The sequence below is a fragment of the Triticum aestivum genome, chromosome 7D (genome assembly GCF_018294505.1).
Source record: "Triticum aestivum cultivar Chinese Spring chromosome 7D, IWGSC CS RefSeq v2.1, whole genome shotgun sequence".
NCBI lineage: Eukaryota > Viridiplantae > Streptophyta > Magnoliopsida > Poales > Poaceae > Triticum > Triticum aestivum.
The window spans coordinates 563641817-563664555 of NC_057814.1; the positions used below are offsets into that span (position 1 = coordinate 563641817).

Sequence of the window (22739 nt, forward strand, 5' to 3'; positions counted from 1 at the left end):
CAGGAGAGTTGAATTTTGGACATCAACAATAAGAATTTTATGAATTGTACAGGCGAATTCGTATTAGCCAACAAATTGGCTACCATCTTTTCAATATAAATTATAAGGTTCCCATAGGATTGACCCTCGGTGAGGCCTCCTATTCCAAGGAGTTGATTCGGCAAGTTCCTCGTGATACCTGGGATTATACAATTTCTTCTTCATGGCACTTATGCCTGATCGTGAGACTGCCTGTTGCACCTCTGATGGTACCTCCATCTTTGTCTGATGTGCTTGATGGTCCTTTTTCTTCTTTCCCTTTTGTTTCTTTCTCGGGCTTCTTGGGGATTTTTTTAACACAAGTCTACATTTTTTGTATACATCAGGTACATTTTTTCATACATGATTAACGTTTTTCAAATTTATATTTTGATGCCTATTTTCTTGTTCATACACATTATTCATCTTAGGTATACATCTAAAACAATTTTTTAAATATAAATTTAACATATTTAAAAAACATGATTAACATTTTTTGTATATATCAAGAAAAAAATATACATGTTTAACATTTTTAAGTACATGATTTAAAAAAATTGATGTCTACTTTTTTCATGCACGTTGTACATTTGGCTTTTAGCTTATACATTTTTTGTATTCGTCAGGAATATTTTTTGTACATTTTAAAAATTCTGAAATACAACATTAACTTTTTTTATTTAAGTTTTGATGTCTACCTTTTTCATACACATTTAACATTTTTTGTACATATTTGAAACATTTTTCTGTGCATGTTTAACATTTTTCAGATGTGCGATTAATTTTTTCAAAATTTATGAAAATACGGTTTCTGTAATACATATTTGAATATTTATTAATATAATTAAAAGTGATAAAAATGAGAAAAACAAAAAAAGAAACGCGGAAAAAGAAAGAAACAAACAAACGCTTAAGGCCCCGCGCGCTCGGCCGGCCCATTGGGACGGGTGCGGCAGGGAAGCGCTCGTACTGGCTCTCTATAAGCGCGCCATAGTCCTGCCCCTGCAGCCTGCTCACCGTGGGGAAAAGTGAACACTCCACTTACAACTTTGTTATTTTTGGCATGATCCATCTTGGGGTGGATTGAATTTTCTTTTCTGTTGGCATTTTTATTTATTTTAGTTATCTTTTATTTATCCATTATCCTTTCATAATTTGGTTATTTTCTTTCATTTTTGTTTTCTCTATGCATTTTTGTTTTATTTCTTTGTATTTTGTGCAAAAACACTCCATGTACAATCATTCTATAAACCAATGTCCTCAATGCCCTAGCAACTCGGCACGCCTGGCCTGGTTCAGTTCAGCAGTCTTCGCTAGCAACTCCTGACGGGCGACGTGGTGGAGCGCATTTCGATGGTTGCAAGATCGGATCTAGAGTGCTCCACCTTTGTTGACGACAATTTGTTTGGTGGTGGGGAGGAGCACTTGGGTAATGATCTGCCATTTTTAAGCGAAGAGATAGTATCATGGACTTCTGAATCAAGATTCAGTGGATTGCTTCAAAAGGTGGTCTTAGTCCACGCTCATTCTCCTGATACGGAATTTGTAGTGTCGCCATGGAGAAAAGAGGAGCTTGTTGAAGTGGCACGACTTTGGGCTAAATCCGTGGTGGGGCAGTGCTAAGGGTAGTGAAACTAGGAGCTTTGGGCTGGTTTTTGATATGTTTATGGCCCAAAAACTGAGTGATACTCAGATATTACTTCATATAGGATGGGAGGAGGGGGAGCAGGTTGGCCCTCGAGAAGCTAGGTGGTCAATTCTTTTCTTATAATTTATTTTATTTTTTAGTTTTTTTTGCACGCGCTAATTTTTTTTAAATGCACATGGTATGTGACTGTGTGCATTTTTATGTTTTATCATCATGTCGTTGTAGAGGCTGAGTTTACTATTTTTTCTCAGCTTAATGCGTTAATAAAATTGTCATACTGAATCAGCTTATTAAATTGTCATACTATTTAATAAATGTGTTTTTTCAGCTTATTAAATTTTCATACTATGTAATAAATGTGTTTTTTTTCAGATACCACTTTAATAAAAATCTACTACCTTAAGGGTGCAATGTTACATGGTTATTCTTTTTGTGTTAATGCCTTTAAGATGATTCAACATCAAATTGAGAAGCACCCAAAGGTTTCGTTCAAAATCTCATTTGGTACTAGAGAAGAATGAAGAGATGAGTATTTAAGAAATGTTAATGCTTCTCTATTTACTTTTGCTGTCATAGTTTGCCAACATCTCCTTTATTATAGCATCCTGACCGGTCTCTTGCTAGACCATCCTATATATGCCTCACTATCCATCATAATCAAGACGACGAATCAATTGAGGTTTAGGGTTTGCCGGTTCCACTTCTCCAACATATTGAGCAAATTGCCCTGTTTGATATCTGGCCACTTCAGCAATTACCTAGCCATGAGAGGTATCAGGATGCAAAAAGGTGCAGGACTAGGCATTTAGCGAAGTTGAAATATGAGATGATGATATTTAGTTATGACTGTTTGATATTCTCCTGGATTACACGGAATATGACGCTTGTGGGTATTCACACGCAGAATGCAAATGCAGACTGGCTCAGGTAAAGAAAAAGCAGAGACAGTCACAACTTCAGAGTAAATGTACCTGCAAAGATCAGTATGACTGAAGCTAATATACCATGTTTTTGGGTAAATCCTCCAAAATGGCCTTCATATTTACGTCCCCTTCAGAGGTAGGTTGTTAGTTACACCTATGACTTTTAGTTAGCATAATCAGAAATGTGCTAAGCATGGATGCATTACTAGTTATGACCAGTTCACTGGAATAGTAACATGTGTGAATGTGTACGTGTGGTGTTTGTTAGTTCATTGTGCCATATGTATGTGTCAATGAGTATGTGTATGTGATAGGCATCCACTGATAGCAAGTGTATCGATAAATAAACTTGAGGTCGATGAACGTACACCCGAGCAAAATAACACAGCAGCCGGATCCATTTGATAATTTACTTGACAGTTGTCTCCATCATTAGTTTAGTGTCTGATTGACGACACAACATATTTTGAGAGATTTCTTCAGTCTGGTGCAACGTCGCCGTCCTCTACCGCTTTCATGCACGGAGCAGGGTCATGGTGGCGGTGTAGATCCCGCGTCAGCTAGCTATTCCATGCCAATGTAACGTTCATTGGTGTTCTTGATCCTTTAACAATCCACTGCTTATTGACCGTCGTTGATGTGTTCTGGCGCCGACCTTTGCTACAGGTTACGGTCGACGTCCCACACATTGTTGAGCCATGTCCATGAGTTGTACTTAGATTTACTTTTATTTTCCAGTGCTTCCAGCTATGAATCTCCTTCTTCCCTACGTAGCAATGCTAGCTAAAAAAAATAGCAGAATATTCTTATGATGTTTGAGAAGTACTTCCTCCGTCTCGAAATGTAAGATGTTTTTTGACACTATCATAGTGTAAAAAAGTCTTATATTGAACATATAAACCCACCCTCCTAGAGTACCCGTCATTCCAGCGCCCTCGTGGTTTCAAAATGATCGTGCACGCTCGATTCGCCTCGCTGGCTGTTGGCATCGTACTTTTATCGCTGTGGTAAAAATCTGGGTGCTCGTTCTTCTGTAAGTTGAGTAATTGGGTTAGAGCGACTGACGAATGGGCCAGCCTTGCGCGCGGGCCAGCCTAGCAGCGACACGGTGTGTGCGTGCATGTGTCCGGGTGAAAGCATGGGCCATCGATCGATCGTGGGTTGGCAGGGACGTTCGTGGGTTGGCAGGGCGTTTTTTTACCGTCCTCGTTTGCACCCAGCAGCGGCGCCTCGGCTTCAGCCGCGGCGGGCCCATCTATCGGTCTCGTGGGTGCGCGGCTAGCGAGCGAGCGGGCGGCCTGGGCGAGCGGGCACGAGAGAAAAGAAAAGGGGAAGCGGCAGTGAGAGAAAAGAGCAAAAGCAGCCAGACCTAGCCCGCGCCCCTGCAAACCGCCTCCTCTCCTGTTGCCACCGCCGCCTTGTCCTCGTCCGCCTCCACTTCTACCACCGCCGCCGCCTCGGCCTCGGCCGGCCCGTGCTCTGCCGACGCTCGTCGGCCTCGATCCGGCCTCGGTAGAAGGAGCTCGCCCTCGAGACTCGGCAGGAGGAGCTTGCCCTCGAGTAGGACTCGACAGGAGGAGGGGAGTAGCAGCCTCGCCCCGTGCTCCGCCGGTGCCCGTCGGCCTCGACCCGTCCTCGGCAGGAGAGTGCTTGGGGGAGGAGAGGAAGGCGGCGCTCCAGGGTGCTGGGCAGAGAGAGATGGCGGCGGCGGCAGGAGCAGCTCGTCTCTCCTCTTCGTCTCATCTCATGGATGAGGGCGTTGGCTCGAGAAGCTCTAGGAGTGGAAGACGTCTTCCTTCAGAATTTTGTGGAGGTGCTCCTCTCTCTTTGCTTCTTCTATTTTCTCTGTACTTTGTTTGGGCAGTATTTACCCTGTCATGTTTTATGATGTGTTCATGAGCTAATTTGTTCTTATGGTGGTTACACCTTTATTTCTATCTCGCAGGATTTTGTTGCAACAACACTGTCCTGACTATTTGTGTTTTTTGGAATTTGTTAATGAGATTCTGGTTAAGCGCTTTGACTTGGCCAGTGATCTTGTCTCAAATTACAATTTTGGAATTTCTCAATGAAATTCTACAATCAGGTAAACCTTTTGTTTGGACTATTTGTCGATAGAATATTCGAGGCACTTGACTAGATGTTGTATACCAAGCAGTTCATCAGTTCTCTTGCTGGCCTGCAGTGTTCGCCATCATGTAATTTTAAGAACAAAATTCAGAGAAAACTTACTGCATGTTATGCGTGGGCCATTGAGGAGTTCTGATAGTCTTTACATTATAATGTTTTTGGTGCAGACCATCGATTTTACTAAGTCTTTGTTTGTTAATTTCCGCAAATTTCAGCATGAATATGCATTCATACTCGTTCTCAGTTATCCATATAGCCATTTTCTTACATGTGCAGTATGCAATCATGTTCTTTTCTTGAGATGCTTTTGGCCTGTTAGTCTTTCATTTGAAGGAGAATCACCAAGAGGAATTGAGACTATTATCAAAAATCCTCATTTTGTAGAAGGGTTAAGCAATTGGTCCAGACAAGATGTAATATCCGCAGGCATGAGTTAACTGCATATGGGAATGTAAATCACATAAATGGCAGCTACTTTGCGTCAGCAACTGGACAGGTTCACAGTTGGAATGGCATACAACAAGATATCACAGGCAGAGTGTAAAGAAAAGTTTCTTACGAGATTAGTTCTCCTGTTTGCAGATTTGGCAATGCTAATGATACTGAAGTTCATGCTACTTTGTGGGTATGAGAATATGGCTGTGAACAATATCTATGCATTTCAAAGTAAGTATGTTGATTTTATTATTTACACGCTTTCTTCGCAATGTTATCGTATATTCCATTACAAAATGTTACAGTATCTTCTAGGGCCATAGATATCACTGGTTTACTAAATTATAGGGGTCACATATATATCACAGGTTTATTAAATTTCAGGGTTACAGATGCCACAAGGCTTGCCTAACAAAGGTTCGCTGAAAAGGAATGGCTTGACAAAAAAAGGTGGTTCTTTCTTCCATTAACTGTTTCAATCCTCTCTTTTTTCATTTTCGTCCTTAAAGGAATGCTAATGCTTATGTTTTACTATCTATAAAATAAAAATATGCCAGCTGGCTTCTTAAGGGGGCTTGCTGTTGATTTTTTTTGTTGGATTAGATGGTTGCCAGTATACATAGCATCTTGAGTGTCTTGTTGATGTTCTGAATAAAGCAATTGACGAAATATGTGTAAACTATGTTTTGTTTAACAAAAAAAATCCTTATCCACTTCACTCTTGTTACCTTATATGACATACAGGGCTATCATTCGTCTGGGTTAAAGCAGTTGTTGTGATCAGGCAGAGAGAATTTGAGAGCATCAACAAAAATCCTTATCGGCTACACTTCATAAATGTTTTCTCAGTGGCTGTTTGATATAGATGTTTCATTCATTGCATTAGAACATATGATTCTGGGAGCAAATTATCTTCGCTGATCTGTTTTAGAGAGATGCCTGATTAGCTGCACAAGCATACATGGTTCTGTTAATAATTTGTTTGCCTTGATCATCTTGATATTCAGTTATGTTGGTATGGTCAGAAAACAAGCTTCAAAAGTATTTATGATGACCGTTTGCATGGTGGGTCTTGTCAGCAATATGCTTTGCATATTCATGATTCAACCATTTGTTGGATGTTTTAGTTTACATGTTTCTCCGGAAAATGTTTGTATGTCTATGTAGTCGTTTTGGAATGGGCTATGATTCTTTTTTAGTATTTTAGTTTACACCACTATATTGGTATAGTATAGGTTTGTACTGTTTCCTTGGGAATCTATAGATCCAGTCAAGCTGGGATAGGATACATTTGTTTTACTCGGTCATGGCGATGGCACTCGATACCGAGGACATGGCAACAGGTCAAGAGTCCATCTTTTTTATACATTTTTGCAGGCTTTCCTCTCGAAATGCAGAACTCTTTTTCGCTCCCCATCGATGACGGTCTTCTTGTATGAACATTTTCATCTATGCTCCCTATTTTCCTTGCTCCACTAAATAAAATTTTTAGTACCAAAATGGTGTTGATTAATCATTTTCTACACCTATATATGTGTGTTTCAGGGTGTTTACCTTTGCGGTTATCATTATGAGGCCTTGTATGGAGCAATACCTTATATTATAGTTCACCCAGAAGGGAACATAATGGTTGACAGGTAAATAGATTCAACCTATGAAGTCGCTCCTCGGCTACAAGGTTGTATATGTTTCTGATAGAAGTTCAGTTTAAGCACAAGTAATAGTATTGAACGATTTGCATAGCATGGTGACATAAAGGAAGTAAGTAATAGATCCCTCTAGCGTATATGTGTAGTTTACGGTTTGTCGTTAATTGATTTTTGGTCGGAACCTTGATGGGCACATCAGCCATGGTTCTTGCCTCTTATTTGGAGAGCATGAACAAATTGGAAAATCAGTAGTGATGGCAGAGAAAATACTAAGTTTGCTTCCATTCATATTATCAGCGGCTACATTCTCTTGGATAGTAATGTTGGTTTACATGTTGATATCTTTTTACTTTTCCCTTACTAAAATAATTACTTTACCTAGGAGGCTACATTCTGATATTATCACTACGTATTACACATGATTTTAGAGGAGGCTAAAACAACTTAGTAATAATCGTGCACATATACATCACTATCTGGAAATGATTTTATGGGACGAGCACCGGACTTGTGTTTGACAATATATGCTGAAATGTTATGTGTTCTTTACCTTTAGATTTATCACTCTAGGTGAAGTGAATTTTGTTTGTAAGGAGCACGAGAGGCGAGGCCTGGCCGAAGTGGAGGATGTCCCATGGTGAGGGGAGGGGAGGGCAAGGCAGAGACATGCAACATCGAGGGTTGCAACCGTCAGCGGAAGACACCTTCTAAAATTCCCACTCACAACGGTTAGATGCTACTCTATTCCTCTCCATTGTCATTGACGCTATTACAATTACAGGTTTAAGCCTCTTTGTCCCTCTCCTATAATCTAGCAATATATCAGTTCTTAAATTGATTCAGTTCTTCAGCATACATAGCATTCAAATGCTTGATGTTTTAAGTTTTAACTCTTTGGGTGGCCTTGCTTGATATTCTCCTCATGTCTATAGATTGTTACAACGGAATAACTTGTCAGACTCTTTGCATGTTTATAAGCTTATCAGTTCATTTTTCAAGATTATATCAATGATGTCGCTTCCAGGTTGTTGATAATGCATTGGAACAGTAACCGCAAAGTTTGGTCTTTGTATTATTTCTCTATACATTTGATTTGGATTTGTCCTGATTTACGTAGAGAAGCCTCTGTCAATACTGAAGTGTTTTTTGTTCATTCTGTTGTTGGTCTCCAGACATTTGTATTTTGAGAATCATTCTGAAACCAGGGTTCAAAGCACTAAGAAAATATGATTCTATTTCTGAATCTTGTGCTAATGCTTCAAAGGGAGATGTAGAAACAGAATCATAACTGTTCACCCAATGTATCTTCTAGCAGACTAAAAGGTTTGGTTCCTACTCCATTCAATGTCTATGTGATTAGTAACGTGGTCCACATCTTTCACTCATAATTTTATTATTATTATTATTATTATGTTTTGCATAATAACATTGTAATGCCCAGTAAGGTACTGAGGTGTTATGTAACTGCAGTCCTGTAATGAATTTAAGTTTCAGTTCAAGTTGTTCACCAGGTTGTTATTCCTCATTCCTAATATTTTCTTTTCATAACTTGCATACTGAGGCAGAACAACAATAAGAACATTTGTTAGCTTTTTCATGTGCAGGTTCAGCAGAGGGCAATGCTCGAGATAGAGTTGGGCTTACAAGATATATATACGTACGTCGTCACTTCTGAATAAACAGAGATGAGCAGCAACAGAGATGTCTATCCGACTGCCATCCTTCCTTTACTTGGGTTTGTCATTTCTATCAGCGTCCGCTTCCTTCATTGGTTGTTGCTTGTTTGCACACTGCTGTAGATCAGAGATCATAATATATTTTCCGTTGATACAATTGAATACGCCACCCAGTTTGCTATTATAATTGTTCAAATCTCTCTCATAGCGATTCTAAAAAAATTATCATGCATATAAGTCTCAGTTTAAGTAGAATATAACCGTTGGTTTATTCAAATGCAGATTCTTTTGTAATTTTAGAGGTTATTCTACAGCTTCTACATGGAAGACGATACAAATAAGAGGGCATTCTACAGAAGATTGGACGATGATATGGAAGGCATTTGTAATTTGGGCAATGACGGCCCACCAAACACACCCACCATGAAGAGCTGCTTAGACGCCGAGGTCATCTTATGTTAATCACCCCGTATCTTAGTGGCTGTAAGTTGAATGGCCAGAGTTATCTATATGATGCATCACTTCCTATGTAGCTTGGTTTTTAAAAGCAATGTAAATTAGCTGTCATGGACCAATCTAATGTGCTTATGACACTATGTATGAACAATCATATCTAAGTTTCTATTTCCTAATGCTTCAAGAATTTTATGACTGGTGGTTTGAATACTTGGTTCACTCTCGGCCTTTGCGCCATTGGCGCAACTGGTCATCTAGTTTTATTTAAGGATGGAGAGAGTATTTATTTTGAGTCCATCAGTCCCATGTACGCCTATTTATATTTTATGTAGGCATCAACCAAGCATTACCCGAAAAGATCATCAGCAATCTGATACAAACTCACGCTACCATAGCACACGCACACACCCAATGCAGGATACATAGGATCTGAGTGGAGCAACACCACCCCATAGCACGAAAGCTACTAGGGTCCCCAACCGTAAAACGCCACCACAAAGAGACGAAAGCCGCATACCACCCGGTCCGGGGATCAGGGTTCCCAGGAGCAACATGACGGGCACTGAAAGACACAACGAGGCCTTCAAGAAGGGGACGAAACATTGTCGTCGCTGGTCTGCCCGAATACAGAACATGTTTTCACCTCGGCCACTACCACCATACATCACACCTGGCCACCATGCTGCCCACAAGGAGGCCATGGCCACCAGGCAGCACCTGAGCCACGGGCTCCGCCCACGCGTTCGTCGTCGCTGGTCTGCCCGAATACAGAACATGTTTTCACCTTGGCCACTGCCACCATACATCACACCTGGCCACAAGCTGCCCACAAGGAGGCCATGGCCACCAGGCAGCACCTGAGCCACGGGTTCCGCTCACGAGCACCGCGCTGCCCACCACAGCCGCCGCCCTAGCATCCAAGACTACACCACGACCCTCACCAAGGTCCACCGACACTGACCCCGGGAAAAAAACAAAACCTTTGAGAAAGTACCGGGCCCAACTGACTGAAGCAGGGCAGGGGAGGCCACCGGTGGCTGTCGGCAATGCCGCAACCACCATGCCATTTCTCAAACCGGGGTCGGGTCGCCGTCACCATCCCCGGCGACAACAGGACTCAGAGGCACCCCTGCCAATCCCTTAGAGTGCCCCTGCGACCATGGCCGGCCAAGGACAAGGAGCATTGAGCCACCATGCCCCACCCACCGGGCGCGCCTCCGATCGTAGAACTGAGTGAAGGAAATATGCCCTAGAGGCAATATAAAGTTATTATTTATTTCCTTATATCATGATAAATGTTTATTATTCATGCTAGAATTGTATTAACCGGAAACTTAGTACATGTGTGAATACATAGACAAACATAGTGTCACTAGTATGCCTCTACTTGACTAGCTCGTTAATTGAAGATGGTTGAGTTTCCTAGCCATAGACATGAGTTGTCATTTGATTAACGGGATCACATCATTAGGAGAATGATGTGATTGACTTGACCCATTCCGTTAGCTTAGCACTTGATCGTTTAGTATTATGCTATTGCTTTCTTCATGACTTATACATGTTCCTATGACTATGAGATTATGCAACTCCCGTTTACCGGAGGAACACTTTGTGTGCTACCAAACGTCACAACGTAACTGGGTGATTATAAAGGTGCTCTACAGGTGTCTTCGAAGGTACTTGTTGGGTTGGCGTATTTCGAGATTAGGATTTGTCACTCCGATTGTCAGAGAGGTATCTCTGGGCCCACTCAGTAATGCACATCACTATAAGCCTTGCAAGCATTGCAACTAATGAGTTAGTTGCGGGATGATGTATTACGGAACAAGTAAAGAGACTTACCGGTAACGAGATTGAACTAGGTATTGAGATACCGACAATCGAATCTCGGGCAAGTAACATACCGATGACAAAGGGAACAACGTATGTTGTTATGCGGTTTGACCGATAAAGATCTTCGTAGAATATGTGGGAGCCAATATGAGCATCCAGGTTCCACTATTGGTTATTGACCGGAGACGTGTCTCGGTCATGTCTACATAGTTCTCAAACCCGTAGGGTCCGCACGCTTAAAGTTCGATAGCGATTATATTATGAGTTTATGTGTTTTGATGTACCGAAGGTAGTTCGGAGTCCCGGATGTGATCACGGACATGACGAGGAGTCTCAAAATGGTCGAGACATGAAGATTGATATATTGGACGACTATATTCGGACACCGGAATGGTTCCGGGGATTATCGGATATATACCGGAGTACCGGGGGGGTTACCGGAACCTCCCCGGGGGGTTGTTGGGCCTCATGGGCCCAAGTGGTGGAAGAGGAGAGGCGGCCAGGAGGTGGCACGCGGCCCCCCTTGCCCCAATCCAAATTGGGAAAGGGAAGGGGGCAGTGGCCCCCCTTCTCCTTCCTTCTCTCCACCTCCTCCTTCCCCCTTCTCCTAGTTGGAATTGGAAAGGGGGCAAAACCTACTTGGAGTAGGATTGCCCCCCTTGGGCGTGCCTCCTCCCCTTGGCCGGCCCCTCCTCCTCCCCCCTCCCTTTATATACAGAGGAGGGGGCACCCCATATACACAACAATTGATCCCTTGGATCTCTTTGCCGTGTGCGGTGCCCCCCTCCACCATAATCCACCTCGGTCATATCGTAGCGGTGCTTAGGCGAAGCCCTGCGTCGGTAGAACATCATCATCGTCACCACGCCATCGTGCTGACGAAACTCTCCCTCAAAGCTCGGCTGGATCGGAGTTCGAGGGACGTCATCGAGTTGAACGTGTGCTGAACTCGGAGGTGCTGTGCGTTCGGTACTTGATCGGTCGGATCGTGAAGACGTACGACTACATCAACCGCGTTGTGCTAACGCTTCCGCTTTCGGTCTACGAGGGTACGTGGACACACTCTCCCCTCTCGTTGCTATGCATCACCATGATCTTGCGTGTGCGTAGGATTTTTTTTGAAATTACTACGTTCCCCAACAGTGGCATCCGAGCCTGGTTTTATGCGTAGATGTTATATGCACGAGTAGAACACAAGTGAGTTGTGGGCGATACAAGTCATACTGCTTACCAGCATCTCATACTTTGGTTTGGCGGTATTGTTGGATGAAGCGGCCCGGACCGACATTACGCGTACGCTTACGCGAGACTGGTTCTACCGACGTGCTTTGCACACAGGTGGCTGGCGGGTGTCAGTTTCTCCAACTTTAGTTGAACCGAGTGTGGCTGCGCCCGGTCCTTGAGAAGGTTAAAACAGCACTAACTTGATGAACTATCGTTGTGGTTTTGATGCGTAGGTAAGAACGGTTCTTGCTCAGCCCGTAGCAGCCACGTAAAACTTGCAACAACAAAGTAGAGGACGTCTAACTTGTTTTTGCAGGGCATGTTGTGATGTGATATGGTCAAGACGTGATGAGATATAAGTTGTTGTATGAGATGATCATGTTTTGTTGAAGTTATCGGCAACTGGCAAAAGCCTTATGGTTGTCTCTTTATTGCATAAGATGCAAGCGCCAAATAATTGCTTTACTTTATTGCTATGCGATAGCAATAGTTGCAAGAGCAATAGTTGGCGAGACGACCATATGACGACACATTGATATAGATCAAGATCATGGAGATCATGGTGTCATGCCGGTGACGATGGAGATCATGACGATGCTTTGGAGATGGAGATCAAAGGCACAAGATGATGATGGCCATATCATGTCACATATTATGATTGCATGTGATGTTTATCTTTTATACATCTTATTTTGCTTAGTTCGGCGGTAGCTTTAGAAGACGATCTCTCACTAAATTTCAAGGTATAAGTGTTCTCCCTGAGTATGCACCGTTGCCAAAGTTCGTCGTGCCCAGACACCACGTGATGATCGGGTGTGATAAGCTCTACGTCCATCTACAACGGGTGCAAGCCAGTTTTGCACACGCAGAATACTCAGGTTAAACTTGACGAGCCTAGCATATGCAGATATGGCCTCGGAGCACTGAGACCGAAAGGTCGAGCGTGAATCATATAGTAGATATGATCAACATAGTGATGTTCACCATTGAAAACTACTCAATTTCACGTGATGATCGGTTATGGTTTAGTTGATTTGGATCACGTGATCACTTAGGTGATTAGAGGGATATCTATCTATGTGGGAGTTCTTAAGTAATATGATTAATTGAACTTAAATTTATCATGAACTTAGTCCTGGTACTATTAGCATATCTATGTTGTAGATCAATAGCTCGCGTTTAGCTCCCCTGTTTTATTTTCATATGTTCCTAGAGAAAACTAAGTTGAAAGATGTTAGTAGCAATGATGCGGATTGGATCCATGATCTGAGGATTATCCTCATTGCTGCACAGAAGAATTATGTCCTTGATGCACCGCTATGTGACGGACCTATTGCAGGAGCATATGCAGACGTTACGAACGTTTGACAAAGCTCGGTATGATGACTACTTGATAGTTTAGTGCACCATGCTTAACGGCTTAGAATCGGGACTTCAAAGACGTTTTGAACGTCATGGACCATATGAGATGTTCCAGGAATTGAAGATTTCAAGAAAATACCCGAGTTGAGAGATATGAAGTCTCCAACAAGTTCTATAGCTAAAAGATGGAGGAAAATAGCTCAAGCAGTGAGAATGTGCTCAGATTGTCTGGGTACTACAATCGCTTGAATCAAGTGGGAGTTAATCTTCCAGATAAAATAGTGATTGACAGAATTCTCTAGTCACCATCACCAAGTTAGTAGAACTTCGTGATGAACTATAGTATGCAAGGGATGACGAAAACGATTCCCGAGCTTTTCATGATGATGAAATCGATGAAGGTAGAAATCAAGAAAGAGCATCAAGTGTTGATGATTAACAAGACCACTAGTTTCAAGAAAAGGGCAAAGGGAAAGATAGGGAACTTCATGTAGAATGACAAGCAAGTTGTCACTTCCGTGAAGAAGCCCAAAGCTAGACTAAAGCCTGAAACTGAGTGCTTCTACTGCAAAGGAAATGGTCACTGGAAGCGGAAATGCCCTGAATATTTGGTGGATAAGAAGGATGGCAAAGTGAACAAGGGTATATTTGATATACAGGTTATTGATGTGTACCTTATTAGTGTTTATAGTAGCCCCTGGGTATTTGATACTTGTTCGGTTGCTAAAAATTAGTAACTCGAAACAGGAGTTCAGAATAAACGGAGACTAGTTGAGGGTGAAGTGACGATGTGTGTTGGAAGTGGTTCCAAGATTGATATGATCATCATCGCACACTCCCTATACTTTTGGGATTAGTGTTAAACCTAAATAAATGTTGTTTGGCGTTTGCGTTGAGCATGAATATGATTTGATCATGTTTATTGCAATACGGTTATTCATTTAAAGTCAGAGAATAATTGTTGTTCTGTTTACATGAATAAAACCTTCGATGGTCATACACCCAATGAAAATAGTTTGTTGGATCTCGATCGTAGTGATACACATATTCATAATATTGAAGCCAAAAGATGCAAAGTTAATAATGATAGTGCAACTTATTTATGGCACTGCCGTTTAGGTCATATTCGTGTAAAGCGCATGAAGAAAATCCATGCTGATGGGATTTTGGAATCACTTGATTATAAATCAGTTGATGCTTGCGAACCATGCCTCATGGGCAAGATGACTAAGACTCCGTTCTCCGGAATAATGGAGCGAGCAACAGACTTGTCGGAAATAATACATATTGATGTATGCAGTCCGATGACTATTTAGGTTCGCGGCGGGTATCGTTATTTTCTGACCTTCATAGATGATTTGAGCAGATATGGGTATATTTACTTGATGAAACATAAGTCTGAAACGTTTGAAAAGTTCAAAGAATTTCAGAGTGAAGTGGAAAATCATCGCAACTAGAAAATAAAGTTTCTACGATCTGATCGCAGAGACGAATGTTTGAGTTATGAGTTTGGTCTTCAATTAAAACAATGTGAAATAGGTTCACAAAATCATGCCACCTGGAACACCATAGCATAATGGTGTGTCCGAATGTCATAACCGTACTTTATTAGATATGGTGCAATCTATGATGTCTCTTACCGATTTACCACTATCGTTTTGGGGTTATGCATTAGAGACAGCTGCATTCACGTTAAGTAGGGCACCATCTAAATCCGTTGAGACGACACCATATGAACTGTGGTTTGGCAAGAAACCAAAGTTGTCGTTTCTTAAAGTTTGGGGTTGCGATGCTTATGTGAAAAAGTTTCATCCTGATAAGCTCAAACCCAAATCGGAGAAATGTGTCTTCATAGGATACCCAAAGGAGACTGTTGGGTACACCTTCTATCACAGATCCGAAGGCAAGACATTCGTTGCTAAGAATGGATCCTTTCTAGAGAAGGAGTTTCTCTCGAAAGAAGTGAGTGGGAGGAAAGTAGAACTTGATGAGGTAACTGTACCTGCTCCCTTATTGGAAAGTAGTTCATCACAGAAATCTGTTCTTGTGACTCCTACACCAATTAGTGAGGAAGCTAATGATGATGATCATGAAACTTTAGATCAAGTTACTATCGAACCTCGTAGGTTAACCAGAGTAAGATCCGCACCAGAGTGGTACGGTAATCCTGTTCTGGAGGTCATGTTACTTGACCATGACGAACATACGAACTATGAGGAAGCGACGATGAGCCCAGATTCCGCAAAATGGCTTGAGGCCATGAAATCTGAGATGGGATCCATGTATGAGAACAAAGCATGGACTTTGATTGACTTGCCCAATGATCGGTGAGCCATTGAGATTAAATGGATTTCCAAGAGGAAGACGGACGCTGATAGTAGTGTTACTATCTACAAAGCTAGAATTGTCGCAAAAGGTTTTCGACAAGTTCAAGGTGTTGACTACGATGAGAGTTTCTCACTCGTATCTATGCTTAAGTCAGTCCGAATCATGTTAGCAATTGCCGCATTTTATGAAATCTGGAAAATGGATAAACAAAATTGCATTCCTTAATGGATTTATTAAAGAAGAGTTGTATATGATGCAATCAGAAGGTTTTGTCAATCTAAAGTTGCTAACAAAATATGCAAGCTCCAGCGATCTATCTATGGACTGGTGCAAGCATCTCGGAGTTGGAATATACGCTTTGATAAGTTGATCAAAGCATATAGTTTTATACAGACTTGCGGTGAAGCCTGTATTTACAAGAAAGTGAGTGGGAGCACTACAGCATTTCTGATAAGTATATGTGAATGACATATTGTTGATCGGAAATAATGTAGAATTATTCTACAAAGCATAAATGAGTGTTTGTAAGGAGTTTTTCAAAAAATACCTCGGTGAAGCTGCTTACATATTGAGCATCAAGATCTATAGAGATAGATCAAGACGCTTGATAAAGTTTTTTCAATGAGTACATACCTTGACAAGATTTTGAAGTAGTTCAAAATGGAACAGTCAAAGAAAGAGTTCTTGCCTGTGTTACAAGGTGTGAAATTGAGTAAGACTCAAAGCCTGACCACGGTAGAAGATAGAAAGAGAATGAAAGCCATTCCCTATGCCTCAGCCATAGGTTCTATAAAGTATGCCATGCTGTGTACAAGATCTATTGTATACCCTACACTGATTTTGGCAAGGGAGTACTATAGTGATCTAGGAGTAGATCACTGGACAGCGGTCAAAATTATCCTTAGAGGAATAAGGATATGTTTCTCGATTATGGAGGTGACAAAAGGTTCGTCGTAAAGGATTACGTTGATGCAAGTTTTGACACTGATTCAGATGACTCTAAATCTCAATCTGGATGCATATTGAAAGTGGGAGCAATTAGCTAGAGTAGCTCCGTGCAGAGCATTGTTGACATAGAAATTTGCAAAATACATACGGATCTGAATGTGGCAGACCCGTTGACTAAACTTCTCTCACAAGCAAAACATGATCACACCTTAGTACTCTTTGGGTGTTAATCACATAGCGATGTGAACTAGATTATTGACTCTAGTAAACCCTTTGGGTGTTGGTCACATGACGATGTGAACTATGGGTGTTAATCACATGGTGATGTGAACTATTGGTGTTAAATCACATGGCGATGTGAACTAGATTATTGACTCTAGTGCAAGTGGGAGACTCAAGGAAATATGCCCTAGAGGCAATAATAAAGTTATTATTTATTTCCTTATTTCATGATAAATGTTTATTATTGATGCTAGAATTGTATTAACTGGAAAAATGATACATGTGTGAATACATAGACAAACAGAGTGTCACTAGTATGCCTCTAATTGACTAGCTCGTTAATCGAAGATGGTTGAGTTTCCTAGCCATAGACATGAGTTGTCATTTGATTAACGGGATCACATCATTAGGAGGAGGATGTGATTGACTTGACCCATTCCGTTAGCTTAGCACTTGATCGTTTAGTATTCTGCTATTGCTTTCTTCATGACTTATACATGTTCCTATGACTATGAGATTATGCAACTCCCGTTTACCGAAGGAACACTTTGTGTGCTACCAAACATCACAACGTAACTGGGTGATTATAAAGGTGCTCTACAGGTGTCTCCGAAGGTACTTGTTGGGTTGGCGTATTTCGAGATTAGGATTTGTCACTCCGATTGTCGGAGAGGTATCTCTGGGCCCACTCAGTAATGCACATCACTATAAGCCTTGCAAGCATTGCAACTAATGGGTTAGTTGCGGGATGATGTATTACGAAACGAGTAAAGAGACTTACCGGTAACGAGATTGAACTAGGTATTGAGATACCGACGATCGAATCTCGGGCAAGTAACATACCGATGACAAAGGGAACAACGTATGTTGTTATGCGGTTTGACCGATAAAGATCTTCGTACAATATGTGGGAGCCAATATGAGCATCCAGGTTCCGTTATTGGTTATTGACCGGAGACGTGTCTCGGTCATGTCTACATAGTTCTCGAACCCGTAGGGTCCGCACGCTTAAAGTTCGATGACGGTTACATTATGAGTTTATGTGTTTTGATGTACCGAAGGTAGTTCAGAGTCCCGGATGTGATCACGGACATGACGAGGAGTCTCGAAATGGTCGAGACATGAAGATTGATATATTGGACGACTATATTCGGACACCGGAATGGTTCCGGGGGTTATCGGATATATACTGGAGTACCGGGGGGTTACCGAACCCTCCCGGGGGTTATTGGGCCTCATGGGCCCAAGTGGTGGAAGAGGAGAGGCGGCCAGGAGGTGGCGCGCGGCCCCCCTTGCCCCAATCCGAATTGGGAAAGGGAAGGGGGCAGCGGCCCCCCTTCTCCTTCCTTCTCTCCACCTCCTCCTTCCCCCTTCTCCTAGTTGGAATAGGAAAGGGGGCAAAACCTACTTGGAGTAGGATTGCCCCCCCTTGGGCATGCCTCCTCCCCTTGGTCGGCCCCTCCTCCTCCCCCCCTTTATATACAGAGGAGGGGGGCACCCCATATACACAACAATTGATCCCTTGGATCTCTTAGCCGTGTGCGGTGCCCCCCTCCACCATAATCCACCTCGGTCATATCATAGCGGTGCTTAGGCGAAGCCCTGCGTCGGTAGAACATCATCATCGTCACCACGCCGTCGTGCTGACGAAACTCTCCCTCAAATCTCGGCTGGATCGGAGTTCGAGGGACGTCATCGAGTTGAACGTGTGCTGAACTCGGAGGTGCCGTGCGTTCGGTACTTGATCGGTCGGATCGTGAAGACGTACGACTACATCAACCGCATTGTGCTAACGCTTCCGCTTTCGGTCTACGAGGGTACGTGGACACACTCTCCCCTCTCGTTGCTATGCATCACGATGATCTTGCGTGTGCGTAGGAATTTTTTTAAAATTACTACGTTCCCCAACACTGAGTGCCCCAAGGATCAAGAGGGGGAAGTCAACCACTGCCTCTACGCCTCCACCTCAACCAATCGAGATGTCCCTGATCAAGATAGCCGCCTGTCGCTGTCACCATCCCCGGCGACAACAGGACTCGGAGGCACCCCTGCCAATCCCATAGAGTGCCCTTGCCACCATGGCCGGCCAAGGACAAGGAACATTGAGCCACCATGCTCCACCCGCTGGGCGCGCCTCCGACCGTAGAACTAAGTGCCCCAAGGATCAAGAGGGGGAAGTCGAACCACCGCCTCTACGTCAACCAATCGAGATGTCCCGATCAAGATAGCCGCCTGTCGCCCGCCCCGCCACGAGGTTAGATCTGGCTGCGCCGACGCCGAATCATGACAGCCGTCCCTGACCCCGAGCCCACACCCCCACCACGTCCATCCGCCACCACCGCTGCGCCTCCACTCCCACCAGCCGGGACCATGGCAGGGCGGACGCCCGCAGCTTGCGCCGATCATGGACTGCGACGCTGGTGTCCGGCCGCAGATCTGGATTGGCCGCCACCGGCCCAGGCGTGCCCGCCGTCGCGACCACCCCTCCATGCATGTGACCCGCGCTGGGCTACGCCACCTAGCCTGCCCATGCGCCGCAGCGCCATGGTCCAACACCGAGCCGCGACCCTGGTTCGTCGGCCCGCGTCAAGCCCCAACGCGCGAAGGAGAGAGAGTGACCCGCCGCCGCTAGCACCAGCCGAGCTTTGCCCGTCGGCGCGACCCGATGGCGACGAGGGGAGGAGAGGTAGGCGGGGCAGCGCTGCGTCTGCGGCTAGGGTTCCCCGTTGGTTGATCGTGGGAGCGATGCGAGGGGAGGAGGGGAGGACAAAATAAATATCAACCAAGCATGTGATGTTCTGTACTTGCTGTTGGGAAAAAGAACACTCAACTTACAAGTTTTACTCTGTAGATTGCCTTTTCTTTGTTTCTCTTTTATAAGTTTCTTTTCTTTTGTTTTTCCTTAACCTTTTGGAAATTAATATTTCTTTCATTTCTAATTCCACTATGCATTTTTAGTTTACGTAATTTATTAGTTTTCATGTACAAACCATTCTATAAATCAACATCAGAATCGCCCTAACCTGTCCGCACAATTGCTGTGGTTTGGTTCGGCGACCATCACTACAAACATCTGATGGCCGATGTGGTAAACCGCATTGGATGTCTACATCTCATATCGGATCTACAATGTGTTTCACATGTGGGATCTTGATGGTCCGATGAGGCCACAATGTCGTATCCATGCTCTTCGTGGATGTCTTAGAAATGTATGGATGTTCCGCTCTGTCCTAACAATGGATCGGGTGGAGCGTGAAACAATGTCTCAACGTTGGGTGAAAAGCCTTATTTGATGTGAGAATTTGCGTCGCCTGTTTTTAGGTGGGGAGGTTGTATTAGGGACTTTTGGGTCAGCAAGATTATGTCTTTTACTTTGCAAGATGGTCTCAGTCGGCACTCCTTCTTCCTCCTCTTGTTATGGAATTTGTTGGGTCACCATGGAGCAAAGATGCGCTAGGTGGGAATTCCTCTTCTTTGATTTTGTTTTTTAGGCTTTGCATTTGTCGATAAGTTGACTCGTTCATTCTTGATGGTTTGTCATCATGCTTTTGTAGAGGCCAGAGTTTACATTTTTGTCTTAGCTATGCAATAATAAAAACTATCAAGAACTTACGCATAAATCTCTCTTCTCCTCCAACAGTTTATCTTCTTCTCCTTTCAATCTCCATCAGTCACTCCATCCACAACATCAGTTAATCAAAGGACCATAATTCCCCAATCTTTCGTTCCTATGAAAAAATTGAGTAGCCACTATCAAAAGAAGCCTAAGCAACTTCTTCTCACGGATATGAGCAAGAAGAACCATAGCAAATTAAATGGTATGAACCATGTTTCTACATCTACATAACCCAATACCTCCCATTTCTATCAATCATACTAATGGTTATGCCAATGAGCTAGCAATAGAAAACATAACGTGGTGGAGAGATAATGAGAGGCAATAAAGCTAGACAAAGAACTTACAAATAATGGTGAGACACAAAGAAAACGTGAAAATGGTAGTTGTAATTGTGTAAGAGGGTAAGGGTGGGACTATTCGATAGACGCCGCACACTATTAGCAAGTAGTGAGGACAACAGAGGAGGAGATGACATTACAATCAATGTTACGAAGGAATGCATGTCGAATTTGCAGTCTTGTGGTGTGCGAGGTAATGTTGTTGACATGTTGCACATAAATCAATAATGTAAAGGAATATGGATATGAGAGTTAATCTTGCTTTGACAGAGAACATTACATGTTTATGAGTATTATCCTCGAGATACTCTCTGTAGAAAGAGCTTGAAGCAAATGCAGAAGTTACACAACTTATCTCACTTAACTCCGAAGATTCTGGAATCGATATATAGATTTAATACTTTCTTTTTTCAAACGATAAGAATCTTGAAGGTAAGGAAAACAGATCTCTAATACTTCTATTTGATAACAAGAAAACTAAAATGAACATGTATTGTTCAATATTAGAGTTACACAACTAATGGTAGCGGACAAATGCTTCCAACCGCTCCTATACTTACAACCTCTTAATTATAATTTTGACCAGTCACCCTAATAACACCTTACCAGATCGAACGAAAGGATTAATACTCACAGCAAGTGGTCCTCGCTGTTGATCTCGATATAGTTTGGTAGACATTATTCCTGGCGAAAAATTAATGGTGTATATAGAAATAAGCTGAAATATGCACTAATTATAACCTTCTAATCGTATGCTTATAATTTTTGGGATATCATGGCATGGACAAAAAGTTTGTACACACTTTGCGGTGAATAAATTGCATGTTGTTCAACCTTGATTCGCGCAAACAATATCCGTTGCATGCCAGTTAAATGCCATGATGAGAATGACCAACCCTCTAAAGTACAAAGATATTTGAGAGTCGATGTGTTGCCTGCCAGCCTTTGTTACTGGGTGCAACGTCCCACGTGTTGCTGACCTATGTTCATAATTTGTCTTCGATAGAACTTATTCTTCAGTCCCTAAGTTGAGATTCCAGCTATGAATTTCTTTCACGGATTACCAATGCTAGCCAAAGCATTAACAACAACTATGAATTTTATTTCTACGCCATTTGATAAATAGTTATTTGGAACTAAACTAGTTGCCATCACATCTATGCAACTGATCAAGCGCAATACCCGACAACGCAAATCATAAGAACACTCTTGCATCCCTGGCGATCCTTGTATATTGGGAGATTTGAAACAAGCAAAATGCTAGAGTTTTCATCAATGTGAGTGAGCACCATGTTTCCGGTCCTTATGAAGAAGACTGTGTGATGCCTTAATTTGGGTGGTGGCAGCTGCAGGTGATCTAAGAGAGAAGTCGTTCTATGACTATGTGATTTTACACACCATTTTTTTGGGCGTTCTTTTAATAAATATGTGCACCTCACTTGAAGTTTTTTAAGTAAATTGAATAATAATAAGTACATGTGAAGTACCACGTAATAATAGTGATGAATATTTTAAAACCATAACCAAGTAGGGCGGCAAGAAAAGCTCGAGGTTCGTGAGCCGCTCGAGATCGACTCGTTTTTTGGCTCGACTCGAGATCGACTCGGATGGAAACAAGCCGAGTACGAACACTTTCTGTAGCTCGATCAAGGAACGAGCAGATCTTGAGCCAATCCTAGCTCGCTCAATTTTAGCTCGATGGCTCAACATAATATCATTATGTTAAATGATCATGCCATATATGAAATGGAAATAGGATAATTTATAACCATATATGTCGTATAGGATTTTTCTCCATTTTATTTACCAGCAAGCATGGAAGCTTAATTAAGTGTAGAGAAAATTTAGGCCTTATTATGGTACGTGGTCAGCTGTGTGTTAAATATCATGTCATTTATGGCAAAAGTTCTAAAGCATATCGTTTTTCTTT

General features: G+C 42.6%; 1 long non-coding RNA gene across 13 annotated transcripts; it reads left to right on the forward strand.

Moving 5' to 3' along the window:
- The first annotated feature begins 3961 nt into the window (after positions 1–3961).
- On the forward strand, positions 3962–9147 carry LOC123169055 (uncharacterized). Of its 13 annotated transcripts, none has more exons than XR_006484634.1 (6): positions 3962–4402; positions 4535–5385; positions 5539–8126; positions 8245–8314; positions 8408–8538; positions 8762–9147. It is a non-coding gene; the product is annotated as an uncharacterized lncRNA (long non-coding RNA). The 13 variants fall into 13 exon arrangements; XR_006484632.1 differs by having other exon boundaries at positions 5539–6587; positions 6700–6791; positions 7397–8538; XR_006484630.1 differs by having other exon boundaries at positions 4535–4675; positions 5104–5215; positions 5302–5385; positions 5539–8538.
- Positions 9148–22739: the final 13592 nt, after the last annotated feature.